The sequence below is a fragment of the Megascapheus bottae genome, chromosome 19 (assembly GCF_031878675.1).
Source record: "Megascapheus bottae isolate mThoBot1 chromosome 19, mThoBot2.hap1, whole genome shotgun sequence".
Classification (NCBI taxonomy): domain Eukaryota; kingdom Metazoa; phylum Chordata; class Mammalia; order Rodentia; family Geomyidae; genus Megascapheus; species Megascapheus bottae.
Window position 1 is genome coordinate 4,988,991 of NC_143527.1, and position 16,263 is coordinate 5,005,253.

Genomic DNA, 16,263 nt, shown 5'->3' on the forward strand with positions numbered 1-16,263 from the left:
AGGCAAGCATGCTAGGCCACACTCCCAGCCCACTTCTAACTTTTTGATGGTTAATGGGAGATTAAAAGTCACAGACTTTTCTGTCCAGGGTGGCTTCAAACTGTAATCCTCCGATCTCCTAAGTAGGAGGACTACAGGCCCGAGCCTCCCATATCCATCTGGAAACTTCAAATCATCAGGTTAAAGCAAATGAAAGGTCTTTCTTGGCTTTCAGTGTCAATGGCATATTTTTGCTTTAGTAGAACCTCTTCCTCCTCATTCTAAGGAAAACTGAAATTGAACGTTTTAGGTGGAAGGAATGCTCCTCCCACCCTATTGTTTATATTGCACAACTAATCACTATAATCAAGTCCATGAATACATCTCTATCCCCTCCTTGCACTCTGGCAATACCTAACACTGACAGCGTAGCGTGGCTGGGTCTAACGCACAAGCTGGTCATAATCCTCAGACAGATGCTCGGTACTGCCTGCAGACCAACTCCATTTTCCTGGTTCATTCCCGTTCTCTTTTTTGCTGACTATTTCACACCACTCCTCAAGCTGTCATCACACCATCTTTAGTCTTACTTGAGGGGCTTTCCAATTTCTATCATCCCATCAGCTGACCACGCCACGTCTCCACATCTACTTGCACCTTACCTCTAAAGAACTCTTGCATACCACATTTCCTACAATCTCCCCTGTTGAACCTTTCCTCAAAACTTTCTCATATAAAAACAAACTTGTCTTGACCCCAGTTTCTCCACCCACTGCAGTACCATCTGTAATTGCAAGTGTGGCAAAATGCTGGGAGAAACCCCAGTAAACTCAGCAGCTAGATTCCACCTCTTCATAGTTTCTTACGGCCACGCCAGCACACATAAACTCCAGCGTCACTAATTAGCCTTTTCTGGGAAGTTTTACTTGACACCACTGACTCGATGGGACTTCAGGTCACTTCTCAGGTTCCCTGGCTGGCTTGCCCCTGACCTTTCATGATGGGGTGTCTGGCAGGCCCGCTCTCGTACCCTCTCCACCTATATTCACACCCCGACTTCATTCATTCTCACTGGGGAATACCATCGATGGATGCGCAAGCATAACCCATTTATTTCATCCTGACCTTTACATCTTTCCCACCCTCCTCCAAACCTGCTCTACCTGCAGCCTCTCCCACTTCACCTTCCAACTGCTCAGGTCAAAACATCCAGACTCATCCCCGACTCCTTTTTATTTTTTAACCTGCTTCACATCTAAGTCTTCAAGTCCCATCTCAGCTACCTTCACACCATGCAGCATCTAGTCGCTTTTTACCTCTATACCCAATATTACCATCTTCTCTCACCTGCATTACTGCAAGTGCATTCTAACTACTCTCCTCCTCTTATCTTTTGGCTCCATGTATGCTCCCCTCCACAAAGGGCCTTGTGCCCAGGGACCTGGAACATACGCTGACATTGGATAATGCTGGAATCCCATGACTTCCACCAGCATACATGAAGACTGTCACAGATCAACTAGTTAGCCTGAAAATAAGGTTAATACATCAACCCCTTCAGTTCTCAACAAGCACATGCAAACAAAAACAAGTGAAGGATAGTAATTTCTTTCACAGCCTATAGATCTTACAAGAAGCTCTACTTTAAAAAGTGACATGGAAAATGAGTAGCAATAAAGGTAGATAGAAGAAACAGGATCAAATCTAAAAAACGTGGAATTAAAGTTGAATAAACAGAATGATTTATAATTGTTGTTCTAAAGAAGTGACTCTGCATGTGAGTTTCATCTCTTAATCACATCCAGTTCTAAAAGTATGTGATTCAATAAAAATAGAGATCTAGATGTTTATCCTGCAGTGAACAACCTTTATTTGAACATCTGAAGCATGCTTTACTGTTAAATGAGTTCAATATATTCCACTTAAATGAATATCAAACCAGTATTCACGACTTCACCAAAAACAAAATCAATGCAGCTGGCTTAGAAAACTGATTAACAAAGAATTCAGATCTTATCATGTTATGTTCAGGTTTACAATTCTAAGAAACATAGTGTAATGACAAATAACATTTTTTTTTGTCAGTCGTGGGATTTGAACACTGTGTGGGGGCGTGGTCCCTGAGCTTTTCAGCTCAAGGCTACTTCCCTACCCCTTGAGCTACAACACCACTTCCAGTTTTCTACTGGTTAACTGGATGTTAAGAGTCTCATGGACTTTAGTTCCCAGGCTGGCTTTGAACTTGATTCTCAGATCTCAGCCTCCTGAGTAGCTAGGATTACAAACGTGAGCCACTGTGCCCTGCTATCTATCTATCTATCTATCTATATCTATATATATATATTTTTTTTTTAAAGCTGGTCTTTGTCTCCAGTTCCTGACCCTTAGTACTGCTGTGTAATAGAATAATGACTTTTGTAACTATGACAAGCCCTCTGAATCATACCTGTGTTAACAATAACCAGGTGATTTACAGGAAGGCCCCATGTAGCCTCTGGATGGGGCCTACTGGAACTATACCAGAGCCAGAAGGGAGAGTAGGAGAGTGAACACTATAAAAATCTATAAAAATCTTTTAACGGACACAGAATTCCACATCAGTCCCACACCTTGCCTGACTTCCTTTCCAGTTGTTTCTTCCTGAGCGGTATCCTTCATCCTAAGTCAACAATGTTGGCAATGTATTTCAGTAAGATCTAGAAGCCACGTTAGCAAAGTACAAATCTGAAGAGGAGTACTGCAATTCCATGGCATCTGACTTCGGAGCACCAGCTAAGAGGTAGGGTCTGTGTCACACAAGAAGATACCCAGTCTCTGAATTGGGAAACTGACTGCTGATACTGAAAACATGTGAAAATGAACAAGCCTATTTCTTCATTCTGTGAACCTGGACTGGGTAACTATTAATACATAAATTCTACTTTACACTCACAAGTGAAATCATTCTACCTGTTAAAATATAGCACCCACCTTTAATGAACCCCAAATCTCAACCCTACTGACTTGGGACAATTACAGCCAATGGCTTAAAAATTCTATTAACACTTTCTGAAACAAAGCATAATGGAATAATTCCTGACCTTTGGAATGAGAAATATAAAATGTTACAATTTACTATTGTAAATTAAAACCAACTAACACACTGATCAACTTACATCATTTTATACACACACACACACACACACACACACACACACACACACACACACACAGTCCTGGGCTTGGGCTCAGGGCCTGAGCTTTGTTCTTGGGCTTTCTCAAGGCTAGAGTTCTACCACTTCTGGCATTTTTTTTCTATGCATGTGGTACTGAAGAATCAAACCCAGGTAGGCAAACACGCTATCACTAGGCCAAACTCCTAGCCCTTATGTCGTATTTATAACTTATTTTACAATTACTTAGTTAATAAAAAAATCACTAAAAAAATAAATATATAAGCAGCTATTTGAAGAACAAAATAAAAGAAACTGTGTGTGAGAGTGACAGAGAGAGAGCACACATGCCCAAGAGAGCACGTACACAAGCACATAAACGCCAGTCCTGGTGCTTGAACTCAGGACCTTGGCCCTGTCTCTGGCTGGCACTCTGCCTAGCTCCACTTTAGGTATTTTGTGATTAACTAGAGATAAGCGTCTCATGACTTGCTGCCTGTGCTGGCTTTGAACCTTGGTTCTCTTCCTCCTGAGTAGCTAGGATGAGCCACTAGTATTTTAATATATGTCAACAGAATTATTTTAGCTAAAATATTACAAATTCCCTGAAAATCTCACTATTTTCATTCCCTATGAAATAGTATACATTACAAATTAAAATACCATGTTGGTACAATACTTTGAGAATTTTTGACCAACTATGAATATTAGGCAGGATTCAAATAATATCTATGTTTGGCTGTTTTGTTTTTATTTGGGGGCAGAGGTACTACTGTAGCAAATAGTGATATGACGAAACTCCAACAATTTCCATTATTTTAAAAATTTAGTTTGTATTACTCTTAGATTATGAACTATTTAAAGATAAAAAATAACTTCTGAAAAGCAACATGTACATAAAAATTGCAAAGTAACGAAACTGCTTTGACTGCTCTCAGCTTTTAGATCTTAACACAAAAATCACTAGTGTAACGAGCAATTTTTTAATTATTCCAATGCTTGTGCATTGTAAGATTTTTCATTCTTTTGCACTACAGAATATAAGCTTTTCGTTAAAAAATAATCTTATCATTTTCTAAAGCACACTCAATTTAAGATCAGTTTTAGAAGAACAGATTTGAGATACAAAAAAAAATCCACACAAGATATTAAGATACCAAAAAAAAATTATGTATGTTATTATTAAATGTATATTAGAGCCCAGGCTAAATCTCATTCATTCATCATTAAAGCTACAGGGTATTCTCAGCGAGCAATAATTATTCAAATTAATAATACAGCCTATTAAGTGAATAATAAACTTACACAATGGAAAAGATAATTTGCTTTGTAAAATGTGACTGCCAAAAGTAACCACTTATTAAGTTTACAAAGATGAGAACTCCTGATGCTCTTAAAATGATTCAACTTAAAACTATTCATGTTATCCGCTGTGAATCAGCAGACAGTTCATAAATTAAGTTACGTGGAGCTCAGCGATATAGATAGTATGAGATGGCCACTGGAAACATATCACCTTTGCTTAAAGAAAAATCAGATATGGCTTTCCCCCAAAGCAATGGTATCAATTAATATTCAGTAATATTAGCAAAAATACTTTCTATTAAAAAAAAAAAAAACAAAAAATGGGGACAGTGTCCTGTAATTCTAAGGAGTCTGAAATCTGAATATTCTAGGTCAGCCTGGGCAGAAAAAGATCACAAGAGTACATCTCAACGAAAGACACCAGGAGAGGTAATATATACCTGTTTTCCTACCTACAGTCTGAGATCCAAGTATGGACCCAGCAAAGAAGCAAAAGCTGAGTAAAAAGGGACTAGATTCAGTGATGAGCACCTGCCTAGCACATCTGAGGCTCTAACTTCAAACCAGTACTGCCAAAAAGAAAGTGAGCGAGGGAGAAGGTGAGCAGAAGCACAAAGAGGGAAGAGGAGACAATGTGAAAGGAAGCTTTGGGCTATGGATGTAGCTAAGCAGAGTTTTACTTATTTTTTGGTGCTAGTCCTTGGCTTGAACTCAGGGCCCGGCACTGTTCCTGATGTGTTCAATGCTAGCATGTTGAGCTCCAGATCCAGCATTTTTGGGGGGATAGTTAATTGGAGATAAAAAGAGTCTCAGACACTTTCTTGCCTGGGCTGGCTTTGAACCTTTATCCTCAGATCTCTACCTCCTGAGTAGACAGGATTACAGGTATGAGCTACTGCTGTCTGGCAACATGCAAATTTATTCATTCTACTATGTCCCTGCCTCTCCCCTTTCCTCCCCATGCCATCAGAGAACAATGCAAACTAGAAAACAAATCATATCCAATGCTAATAACGCCAACATGGTAGTTGCTGGCCAAGCACTTTAGGGCGTAACCGGTCAGTACTTGTACACCTGCAAGGAGGCCATAGGATGGGCAACTGAGGATTAGGAGAGACCAAGGCAAAGGGAAGAGCTCTCAGCAGCCCGTCAGGTGGCAGACTGTGTGAAAACAAGAGGTACAGAGACTGCAAAGTTCATCTGTCATCACTGCTTAGCCTGCTCTAAGGTGACTGACTAAAACAGTAACCTACAATTCTACACACAGCCAGACTATAAATCACACACTTGGTGTAAGACATTTTCTGACACACAAGGTCTCATAAAAAAGGTTTGGGGAATGGGGATGAGGCTCAGCAGCAGAAAGACTGTCTAGCACAATTCCTGTAGTTCAAACCCAGAACCGGGCGTGTGCATGTGTCTGTGTGCACCTGTGCTCAGGCACATGTCCACTCCACCAGCTTTCTCAGGAAGTGACTAGGAAGGTACGCTCCATCACAAGAAAGAAGGAAACTAAGAATCAAGAAAGGAGGAGTTCCACTTAGGAAAGAGTAGAAAAGCACTGAACGTGATGACACAGATTCCTCCTGTCAGATGCTGTACGATGAGTTTCTGCTGCTCTCCCCATTCAACACAGGCCACCCATCAAGAGCCAGCTGCACTGCTACCCCCTCAAACAAGACAGGAATCCAAGCGTGCAGGCGTCAGTTACGACACTAACATCCAGGGCGAGAAGAGTTGTGTCTTTCAGATCCCACTCTGAAATCTGCTAGCAATGTGACATGTGACTCTGGACAGGCCGCTTGGCCTCCCTGATCTTTATTTCCTCCTACATAAACTACCGGACAGTATTAAAACAAACTTACCTAACAGGAGCCAACTATTCTCCGGCCTTCTTAAGCATAAGTGTACCTATTAGAAACGATCTCATGCCATCACTAAATTGTTGTAGGTAGTTAGATACCTCTCCATTTTCACCTGGTAGAAAATGTCAGGATGGCATCCTGCCACCCTCAGGCTTTCTGATGCTGAGATCACTGCGGAGACTGGACTTTCTTCCTTGCTTTGCTACTGCTTAACAGAGCATTTCTGCGAAGCTGATAATTAATCACCACACCAATCTCAGAGGTTAGGGCCTTTCTTGGTTTTAAGAAAGCATTTTAGAATGATGGCCAGAAAAATGGTATGACAGTAGCTGATCAGAAATGGCTGCAAGGAAGAAAGGGGTGACAGACACAGGGTCTTATACCCCTTCACCACACTCTGAACTGTGGTGTCCTTCCTCAGCAACGTGCATCCACGGGAACCACTATGGCTACCCATCACCGTGCGGCTACTTCACTTTCCTTGTCCCTTTGGTCTCACAGTCTTTCACACAAGAATATCAAGTCTCTTACACAGGGGTGGTTCACTCATCACAACATTCTTTTAACTAACATAGCATATAAAAATTAATATTAAAGTAATTATTACTATTAGCACTTGTAGCCCAAGCACGTAATCTCTACCTGCAGTGTCTCGCTTAATTTTTATACCAATTTTGTGAATGACACTATTATTTTATAGATAAAACAATTTTTTTAAAAAAGCTCTACCCTATAAAATGAAAATGCTGAAATTAAAAGCTTGATCAACTACCCCATTACAGATTTCCTTTATCCGTGCAACCCAAGTCTTCCACTCTCTGGCTTGGCTAATACCAAATCTGTTTGTCATTCTTGCCTGATTTTGTCAGAAGAATATCAAGCAGTTCTAGACAGCGGAATTTGGAGTGTACCAGCTGTGTGATGCAATGTCTCAGACAAGGTGCTCTGGAACGGTTACTGTCCACACATTTGTAGAAGTGAGGAAGAGCCATCTGAGCAGGTACCTATGCAGTGGGCCTACGCGGCCCAGCAGTCAACTCAGACATTACAGCTCAAGAAAAGAGGGTTCTCTCTTGGAAGTCGTGTTGTAGCTCAAGAGGTAGGACGGTAGCCTTTGAGCTGAAGAGCTCAGGGACAGTGCCCAGGACCAGAGTTCAAGTCCCATGACCCACAAGAGAGAAAGAGAGAGAAAGAGAAAGAAAGGAAAGAGAGAGGGGGGGGCGGGAGGAGGGTTCTCTCTGTGTAGAGCTGTTTGTACCATGGCATTACAAGACTTTTGATTCTGTGTTATGATTTACTTAGTTGAGCAGAGCAGCTCAGATAGGAATAAACAACACAAAATGCCAAGAACTTTCTAAAATCTACACAGCAAGATTTTACACTTAAGTGTGTAGGGGAAAAAATGTGTAAATGACAAACGTTCTGCACACAAGGTTCCCACTCAGTGGCCAAGCTCCACAAGACGTGCTGAGACACAAAGGAGAAAGACAGCAAGCATCACACTCCCACATAACATGGACGAGGGCAGGCCAGACAAGACAAAATCATCATAAACAGTACTGAGAGCGAAGACGGAAACAAGGAACTTGGGACTGTCAAGGAGTTATAAGGAACTCAGGCATCTCTGAGTGGTGGTGACACAGGCATTAAGACTGGGAACCGCACTGGAGGAATATCAATGCCAAACTTTAGACTATTACAGAGCTATAATCATGAAAACAACTTGGTGCTGGCACAAGAACGGGCCTGACGACTAATGGAATAGAACTGAAGACCCAGAAATTAACCCACAGACCTACAGCCACTTAATCTTTGATAAGGGAGCCAAAAAAAAAAAATAGAAGAAAAACAGCCTCTTCAGCAAATGGTGCTGGCAAAATTGGTTAAGCACCTGTAGGAAACTAAAGTTAAATCCTTGTATGTCACCCTGCACCAGAACTAATTTCAAATGGATCAAAGGCCTCGAGGCACACTAGGGCTCCTTGGCACAGTTCGAAACTTTCTTAATAAAGACCCAGAAACACAACAAATTAAAGAAAGTTTCAACAAATGGGACTGCATTAAACTGCAGAGCTTCTTATGGCAAAGGACATAGCTAGCAAATTAAATAGCCCAGAGTGAGAGAAGATCTGCACTAACCATACACAAAGGCTCATATCTAAAATATATCAATAGCTCAAAAAATTGTATTTCTCAAAAACAAATCCTCTAAGAAACAACCATCCCTTTAAAAGGTGGGTTAAAGATTTAAAGAGAGACTTCTTTGAAGAGGAAATAAAAATGGCCAATAGACACATGAAGAAGTGCTCAACATCTCTGGCCATAAAAGAAATGCAAATCAAAACAACTCTAAGATTCCACCTCACTCCAGTTAGAATGCCCATTATCAAGAAATCTAATAACAACAGATGCTGGCGGGTATGTGGCCAGGAGGGATCACTACTACACTGTTGGTGGGAGTGCAAACTCGCTCAACCACTCTGGAAAGCAGTTTGGAGATTCCTAAAAAGACTAAACATAGAGCTCCCCTATGACCCAGCAATCCCACTCCTTGGCATTTACTCAATCGTCCAGAAACAAGGACATACTAAAGCCACTTGCACAACAATGTTCATTGCAGCACTATTTACCATAGCAAAGATATGGAACCAACCCAGATGCCCCTTGGTAGATGAATGGATTAAGAAGATGTGGTACTTATACACAATGCAATTTTATGTTGCAATCAGAAAGAATGACATTGCCTCATTTGTAAGAAATGGAAAGACTTGGGAAAAAATCATATTAATTGAAGTAAGGCAGACCCAAAGGAACATAGGCTCAATGGTTTCCCTCATTTGCAATAATTAGTTCATATCTAGGATTCTCCTAGGAGAGGCTCACAATACCTCAAAAGCTATGCACATAAGGTCATATAGGATGAGACTAAATGAAATGAACTCTAGGATATGGAAACATGAGGTTTATCTTTGTGATTGTTGGTCTTAATGTACTATGTTATTTCTCTTCTCTTTTTTTCCTCTTATGGCTCATCTCATGTGGTTACTGTATCTGATTGTTACCTGGTATATTGTATAAATGTTTATTTATTTGAAATAGGGAAGGGAAGGGGAGAAAACAAGATGACTGGGAGGGGGTGGGGAGAGGGGAATGGGAACAAAAACATGAGAAGGGGTATCAATGTGGGAGCAGTAATGCACCCACTACCTGACAAATGTAACTGTAACCCCTCTACACATTACCCTGACAATTTAAAAAAAAAAAAAAAAAAGGACTGGGAATAAATTAACCATCTGAGGAGCCACTTGAAGGACACCTTAGGCAAACAGCTACTGTGTCAAGGCTAAGAAGGCAGAGACTGTACAAAAATGAGGAACAGAAGGGCAGGGTGTAACTGGTTCAAGATAAGGTATTGTGTGCTTCTTGGCAGCTCAGAGACTAAAGTTGGAAAGATAAAGGGCAGAACTAGACAGAAATCCTGGGCCTGACCGAAGAGTCGAGACTTACTTAAATAAAGTATATTCTCACTTTGACTCTCCAAGGTTGACTCAGTACCCTGAGTTTACCCCTAAAAGACTGAGAGGGAATCTATCTTTGTTCAAGTCACACATCTAGTCAATGGTTGCTCTCATACATCCCAAATGTCCCTAGTGGGCACTGAAGTCTTGAATGGCATATGAAAGCACCAGCAAGACCAATGCCCACCTGAAAACAACTGTATAGTAAGAAGTTGTTCATGGATTTTTTTTTATTATCACCAAGTCCTTGAGGTCAGTTTAAAGCTGTACACTCAGCCCTAAAGCCTTCCCAATGAAGAGCTAAATGAAGACATGAGCACAGAACAAATCACCCTTAAGAACAAGAAGACAAGAGACAAGGTGACTCCCAAGACAACATCAAACTTGCTCCAGCGCTCTTTCTCTTTTGCTACATGAGTGACTGTTTCCATTCATCTCATTCTGTAAGTATCCATCCTACCACACATATCGGCATTAGACATTTCTCCCTTGTAAAAGCAGTAAGTTTACAAAAGTGCTTAGACACCACAGATGGGAGCACCATTTCTAGAATTGAAAGTCAGGAAAAAAAGACACAGAATCAACACTGAAGATTCTCACTACTGCAAAGGGTTCAGCAGACAGCACAACCAAGGGTGTCCATCTGGATTCCAGGTCACTGACTGACCAGCCCTTCTCAGGCCTTAAAACAGTATGCATCAACATCCATCCATGAGCTGCAAACACCAAGAGGCATTTGGGATTATCTTCTACACAAACACATGCCATCCTGTTACTTATGACTGCATGTTTTAAAGAAAGGCTAGGGAACGAAAAGAAACCCCAAAACAAACATTTCTCCCTTTTTCAGAACATAAAATTTCACAATTACTTCAAGTAAAATTCCACAATTACTTCTTTGAGAAAAACAGAATGTACAAAACTTCCCAAAAAACTGGCCACAGGGAAAACAACGGCAGGGTTTTCTCTAAGGAGTGAAGCTTATACAAGGCAATCTAGAAAGAAAGACAAGGACATCAAAAGACCTCTTCAGGTGGGCAATTTGGCTCAGTGGTATAGGGCCTCTCTTGCAAGTGTGACATGAGTTCAAATCTCAGTACCATTCATTTAAAATAAATAAATAAATAAATAAAGGAAAACCAAAGTTCAATTCTGAAACAAGACTAGAGAAAAACACGGGAAGGCAAAACAACCAGGAACTCAGTGGGGCTTCACACCGACACTCAGCACTGTGGCTGGCGTTCAAATCCCTTCCTCCTCACTCCCCATGGCTTAACCAGGAAGGGCAGCCCAGCCAAGGGTCACCTGAGGGCCTTCCCTCTATGGGGAAGTCAAACTTAAGGCCAGCTTGTCTTCTAGAAGAGAAAGGGGCAGGGCAGGTGCCTGCCAGAAATTAAAAAAAAAAAACAAAACCGTAAGCACATAAAACATGGTCTTTCAAAAGAAATGCTGGAGTCCTAAAAACAAGGTACAGGAACGGAGCTGACGGTCCCCACGCGGGACACAAAGTGGAAAGGCGGAAAGGCTCTTGGCAAGTCCAGCCCCCCCCTCCCAGAAGCCATGGTCCCCCAAGACAAGAACTAGGGAGGGTGGGGGGGCACCAGGAGGTTAAGGTGACCTACTTTCTCTGTGGAGCAGGGATGGCTCCCGACCCTTTCCACCGGCAAGCACGCAGGCAGGCAGGCAGGACTGACGAGGAACCTGAAGGAACTAGAGCAAGCTTCACTGACTCCCACCGGGTCTGTATTTTTTACCTGTGAAGACGACTTCTTTCACGAAAACTTGACTCTTCCCGGCTTTCCATATTCTGTTTAGAACTCATTCATTCAGGAAAGCTTAAGTGTGGACTTTTCAGGTGGCTTTCTGGGCTCTAAGAAGATCCAGTGGGAAAAAAAAAAAAAAGATCTTTTCGCTTCTAAAGCAAGACTGGTGGGGGCGGGGGGTCAACACCAGCAGCCGTGGCAAGGTGAACCGCAGCCCGCGACGGCGGAGGATCGCGGGGCAGGCACTTCACCTACAAGTGGGGCACAAGTTTCCTTGGGGCTTCCAAGATCCCGGTGCACGTCGTGAGGCTTCCCCGGGGCTCCCGGGGTCACGGCCACCCGCGTGTGCCCAAGTCCACCACCACCGGAAGCCGAGCTGCGCCCCCCGGGCGCCCCGCGCCGCGGCTCCCCAGCTCCCCGCCCGGCTGGCGCTCGCCTTCCCGCACCCACCCCAAGTTGTCCGCCAGGCCCCAGAAAACGTCCCCCGGTCCGGCCGCTCGCCGCGTCCCCTCGAGTTACCAACTCCTGAAACCAACGATACACCCCCCCCCCCGCCCGCGCCCGGCCGACCCGGGGTTCCGGGCGGCCCCGCGCGCCGAGGCGCCTCCGCCCCGCGCCGGACGCGGCCTCCCCTGCGCCCCCCCGGGGGCCCGCGCCGGGCGCGAGCGCGCAGGCCCCGCCGCCGCCGCCGCCCAGGGCCTCGCCGGCCCGGGCCGCTCCCCCGCGGGCGGCGGGCAACAAAGGCTGCGGCCGGGCCCGGCGGCGCGCGGAGGCCGCGGAGGCCCCGGGTCGGGACGCGTCGCGCGCCCAGCCCCGCGCGGGCAGGCCGGGCCCTCGCGGACCCCCGGCCCGGCCCCGGCCCCCCGCCCGGCCCCGACCCCGCGGTCCCCACCGGGGCGGGGATCGGGGGAGGCGAGGCCCGCGGCCGGCGTGCCGGGCCGCGGGGACGCCGACGCAGGAAGGACGCCCGCCCCGCCGCCCCTCGGCCCGCCGCCTCTCACCCGGCGGTGGCCCGGCTTCCTCACCTAGCGCCGGCGAGACTGCCGCGCTCGGCCCTCACGCGGCGACGCCTCCCGCTCCTTCCTCCTGCTCTTCCTCCTCCTCCTCCTCCACCTCCTCCGGGAGGGCGCGCGGCCGCGGCGCCTCGGCCCGAGCGCGAGCGGTGCCGAGAGGCGAGGGGACGCCCCGCGCCCACTGCGCGGCCCTGTGGGCGGGGCTTCGCGCGCGTGGGGCGGGGTTTCGCGCGCGTGGGGTGGAGTCTCGGGCGCGTGGGGCGGGGCTTCGAGCCGCGTTGGGTGGGGCCTCGGGCGCGCGGGGCGGGGTTTCGAGCGCGTTGGGTGGAGTCTCGGGCACGTGGGGCGGGGCTTCTGGCGCGCGGGGCGGGGTTTCGAGCGCGTTGGGTGGGGCCTTGGGCGCGCGGGGACCAGAGCCGCGGAGAGCGCCCAGGGCAAAGGGCGCCCGGGCTCCGCGGGCCGGGCGCACCCCGACCCCGGCTCTCCCCGCTCGCCAGGCCGCCGCCCTCCGGCTCTGGCCCTCCTGCCGTCCCCGGACGCGGGAAGGATTCTGGGCGGGCCCTGGGACCCCCGCCCCGGGGCTCTCGGGGGTCGGCCGAGCCCGCCCGCGCGCCCCCGCTCCAGCCCACCGATTTCCCGTCCCCGAGCCAAAGTTCCCGCTGCTCTGATGTCACCGCCTCAGCGCTGGGGTCGCAGGGCACCCGTGGCTCAGGCTGGGAGTCGGGTGAGGGCCGCGGTTCGAGGCCAGGCTGGACGGGCAGGGCCTCTGCGCTCTGTCCCCGGGCAGCTCCGGGCGGCGCCCGGGCCCTCACCCCCCTCACCTTCAGGCTTGCTGTCTCTCCAATAGTATGGACTTTAAAAAAATAAATCAACTGAAAGTGCAAAAGAAAGCTGGGAAGAGAAACGGAAACGAGGAGTCCCAAACTTCAAGTAGCTCGTGTTAATTCTTGTAAATATCCAGTGTGTGATACACATCTAAACAGAAGGCCCGGCTTATTAATAGGAAAGCTGGATCTTCGGGTAGTATAAAGTTTCTTTTATTATTATCATTATTATTATTATTGTTTGTCCCAGGAGGAGGGGCTTAAACTCAGGGCCTGAGCGCCCTTCCCCAGCGTTTTCATTCAAGGCCGTCCCTTAAGCCACATCTCCACCTCTGTCGTTTTGGCTGCTTAGTTGGAGACACGATTCTCATGGCCTTCCTTGCCTGCTCTGCCTTTGAACCTTGATCCTCCTATCTCAGTCTCCTGAACAGCTAGTATGACAGGCATGAATCACCCCTCGCCCTGCCTTACCATCAGTTTTTATAACCAGTGGAATGTTCAAAGTAAATGCCAAAGGGCAAACTTTTTATAGCCAGCGGGAAAGTTCAAAGTAGTCACGCTGACCATTTGTCCTCTTCGCTTTGTACTCTCTATCTACCTCTCTTTCAACAGAGTCTTCCTCTGTAGCCCAGCCTAGCCTTGAGCTCACCGTCCTTCTGCCTTCCAAATGCTGAGATTACACACATGTACCACCACCCTCGGTGCTCAGATATCTGATGACAGTGAAATGCCAGAAATGTAGACTAAAACAATAACCTGAGAGGTTAGTGGTAATAACAGCAAGTAGTAAATTAGAAAAGAAGCAAACTTTCTAGTGCCAGCCTCTCTGGTGCTAGTGTCTCCCTGTTTCATCTGGGGACAACAGCTTTCCACTTGCTGTTGGCGCTGTGAGCCACTGCAATGAGCTGTGGAGACCCTGAGCTCCACACCCAGCAGAGCCCGGGCATATCACCACTTAGATAGATCACATATGTGTATATAGCCTACAAGTTGTTCTGTTGTAACTTTTATTTCTGCTTTTGTTGAAAAGGAGTAAGTGAGGAAGATCCAAGATGGCAGACTAGAGACAGTGCAATACCAGAACTCTGCTTAATCAGAGCTCTAACCTGGACATGTAGCTCAAGAGGGGACACGGGGGACAGGCAAGCAGTCAGAGCCTAGCTCCAATCAAGGAAAACCAGAAAGAGGAGAGAAATCAGAAGCTAACAAGTTCATGTAACCAGGTCCCATAAAAAGGAGTAAAGGTGTTCTGAGATTATGCCAACTAGTTGTAACAATTACAAAATACCAAAACAAGACAATTGAGGCAGAACTGCAGTGATGATTACGATTGCTGGACTTAGTAGTTTACTAGCAGAAATTCGTATGAATATATATATATACATACATATAGCTAGGGATTACATGGCTACTTGGAGATAAACTCATATATCTCATGTTTCTCATTTTAATAATTCTATAAGCTTGGTATTATTTTCAGATGAGGCAATGGGTCTCTACAATATATTAATTTGTAAATCACTTTCTCAGAGTTGTACCTATTGTAGAGTTGGAATGTAAACTTGGGTCTCCGTCATAACTGAATGTGAACACTTAACCACCCACTAAATTAAAATAATAGCATTGACTATATTAATATAGCCACAAGTATATAGTGTCTAAATACACTGTTGGAATTTTCATGCTTGTCTGGATGCCAAACACTTCTTGTCTTCCAGCATGTATTATCCTGGTAGCTGTCCACCATCCCAGTCCTTCTTCTTATCAACAACTGATCGTTCCTGTGGGAACACCTTTGCCCTACCCACACTCATCACAAATGAGATAATGCACCCATGGCTTCCCTAATTAGATGCTAGCAAGTGATGACATCATAGTCAACAAGGAAAGTAAGGGAATCTTAACTGGGGACAAACACAAAGTTGGTTCTGGTGCCAGCCTTCATCAACTTCCTCACAAAAGCTTGTTTTGCTCAAAAGAGTCAATTGCTGTTGTTTGAGCCCATAAGTACTCTGGGACTTGCTAAGAACTGGCAATGGCAAAGACAGTCCCTTCGTCCTCACATCCTCCTTCTCCAGGTCTCCAAGACTGAGACTGCAAATGACTTGCCTGAAATGACCAAGTGAACTATGATGTCATGACTTGAATTCTTCAAGTCTTGTTTAATTTCTAATATGAAACTCTGTTTCTCTTTGCAGAAGCCAGCCAAGAAAGGAGCCTACGATAAAGGTGGAAGCAGGTAGAGATGTACACAGTAGCCTTGGCACCTATTCCCTGCATTTCAGTGACAAGCTAAAGTGCTTGCCGGGTCTCTGGAGAAAGCTGCAAAGAAAATAAAATATAACCCTGTTCACTTCCCACACCCTTTCCCTTTATACTTCTGCTGGCTTTCCTATTTTCTGGCGTTGCTTATCTGCCATGCCATTAGAGATCCCTTATATAGTACTTGGACTGAGTTGGATTTTCCCCGTAGGATTCCTGTCTCTCCCAGAACCTCAGAGTGTGACTTTGTTGAAACTGAGGCCTTCAGAGCTGTATTTAGGCCACTGCGACTGGTATATTTATAAGAGGCTAAGAGATGCAAGATAAACATGCATTCGCTCAACACACACACACGCACACACACACACACACACACACACACACACAGTGTGTGTGGAGAAACCACCATTTGTTCAACCTTTTCTGGAATATACTTCACAAGGACTGAGAATGAGTTTTCCAAGAAAGGCCAAAAGAAACCTTTTCTCTGCTCCCTGAACTTTCAATAATGAAAGTTTTAATGAGCCTACAAAGTAGGAAATGCAAAGAAAGACTAGTTTAGTGCCATTTTCATGAAAGAGA

General features: G+C 45.6%; 1 protein-coding gene and 1 long non-coding RNA gene across 5 annotated transcripts in view; one reads left to right on the forward strand and one right to left on the reverse strand.

The window, feature by feature from the left end:
- Socs6 (suppressor of cytokine signaling 6) overlaps positions 1-12,726 on the reverse strand; it is a 34,406-nt gene extending 21,680 nt beyond the window's left edge. For 2 of the 4 annotated variants that reach the window (XR_016538806.1, XM_090352966.1), the window contains exons 1-2: positions 12,608-12,726; positions 11,574-11,689 (exon numbers count right to left, since the gene is read on the reverse strand). The gene's annotated coding sequence lies outside the window, so the exon portion shown is untranslated. Of the gene's footprint in view, positions 1-6,301; positions 7,141-11,573; positions 11,690-12,032; positions 12,103-12,607 lie in introns of those variants that run through there. The other 2 variants (XM_090352968.1, XM_090352969.1) reach the window with 2 other exon arrangements.
- Positions 12,727-13,280: 554 nt separating this feature from the next.
- On the forward strand, positions 13,281-15,767 carry LOC150049568 (uncharacterized). The gene is made up of 3 exons (XR_016538858.1): positions 13,281-13,615; positions 14,032-14,182; positions 15,618-15,767. It is a non-coding gene; the product is annotated as an uncharacterized LOC150049568 (long non-coding RNA).
- The last annotated feature ends 496 nt before the right edge of the window (positions 15,768-16,263 follow it).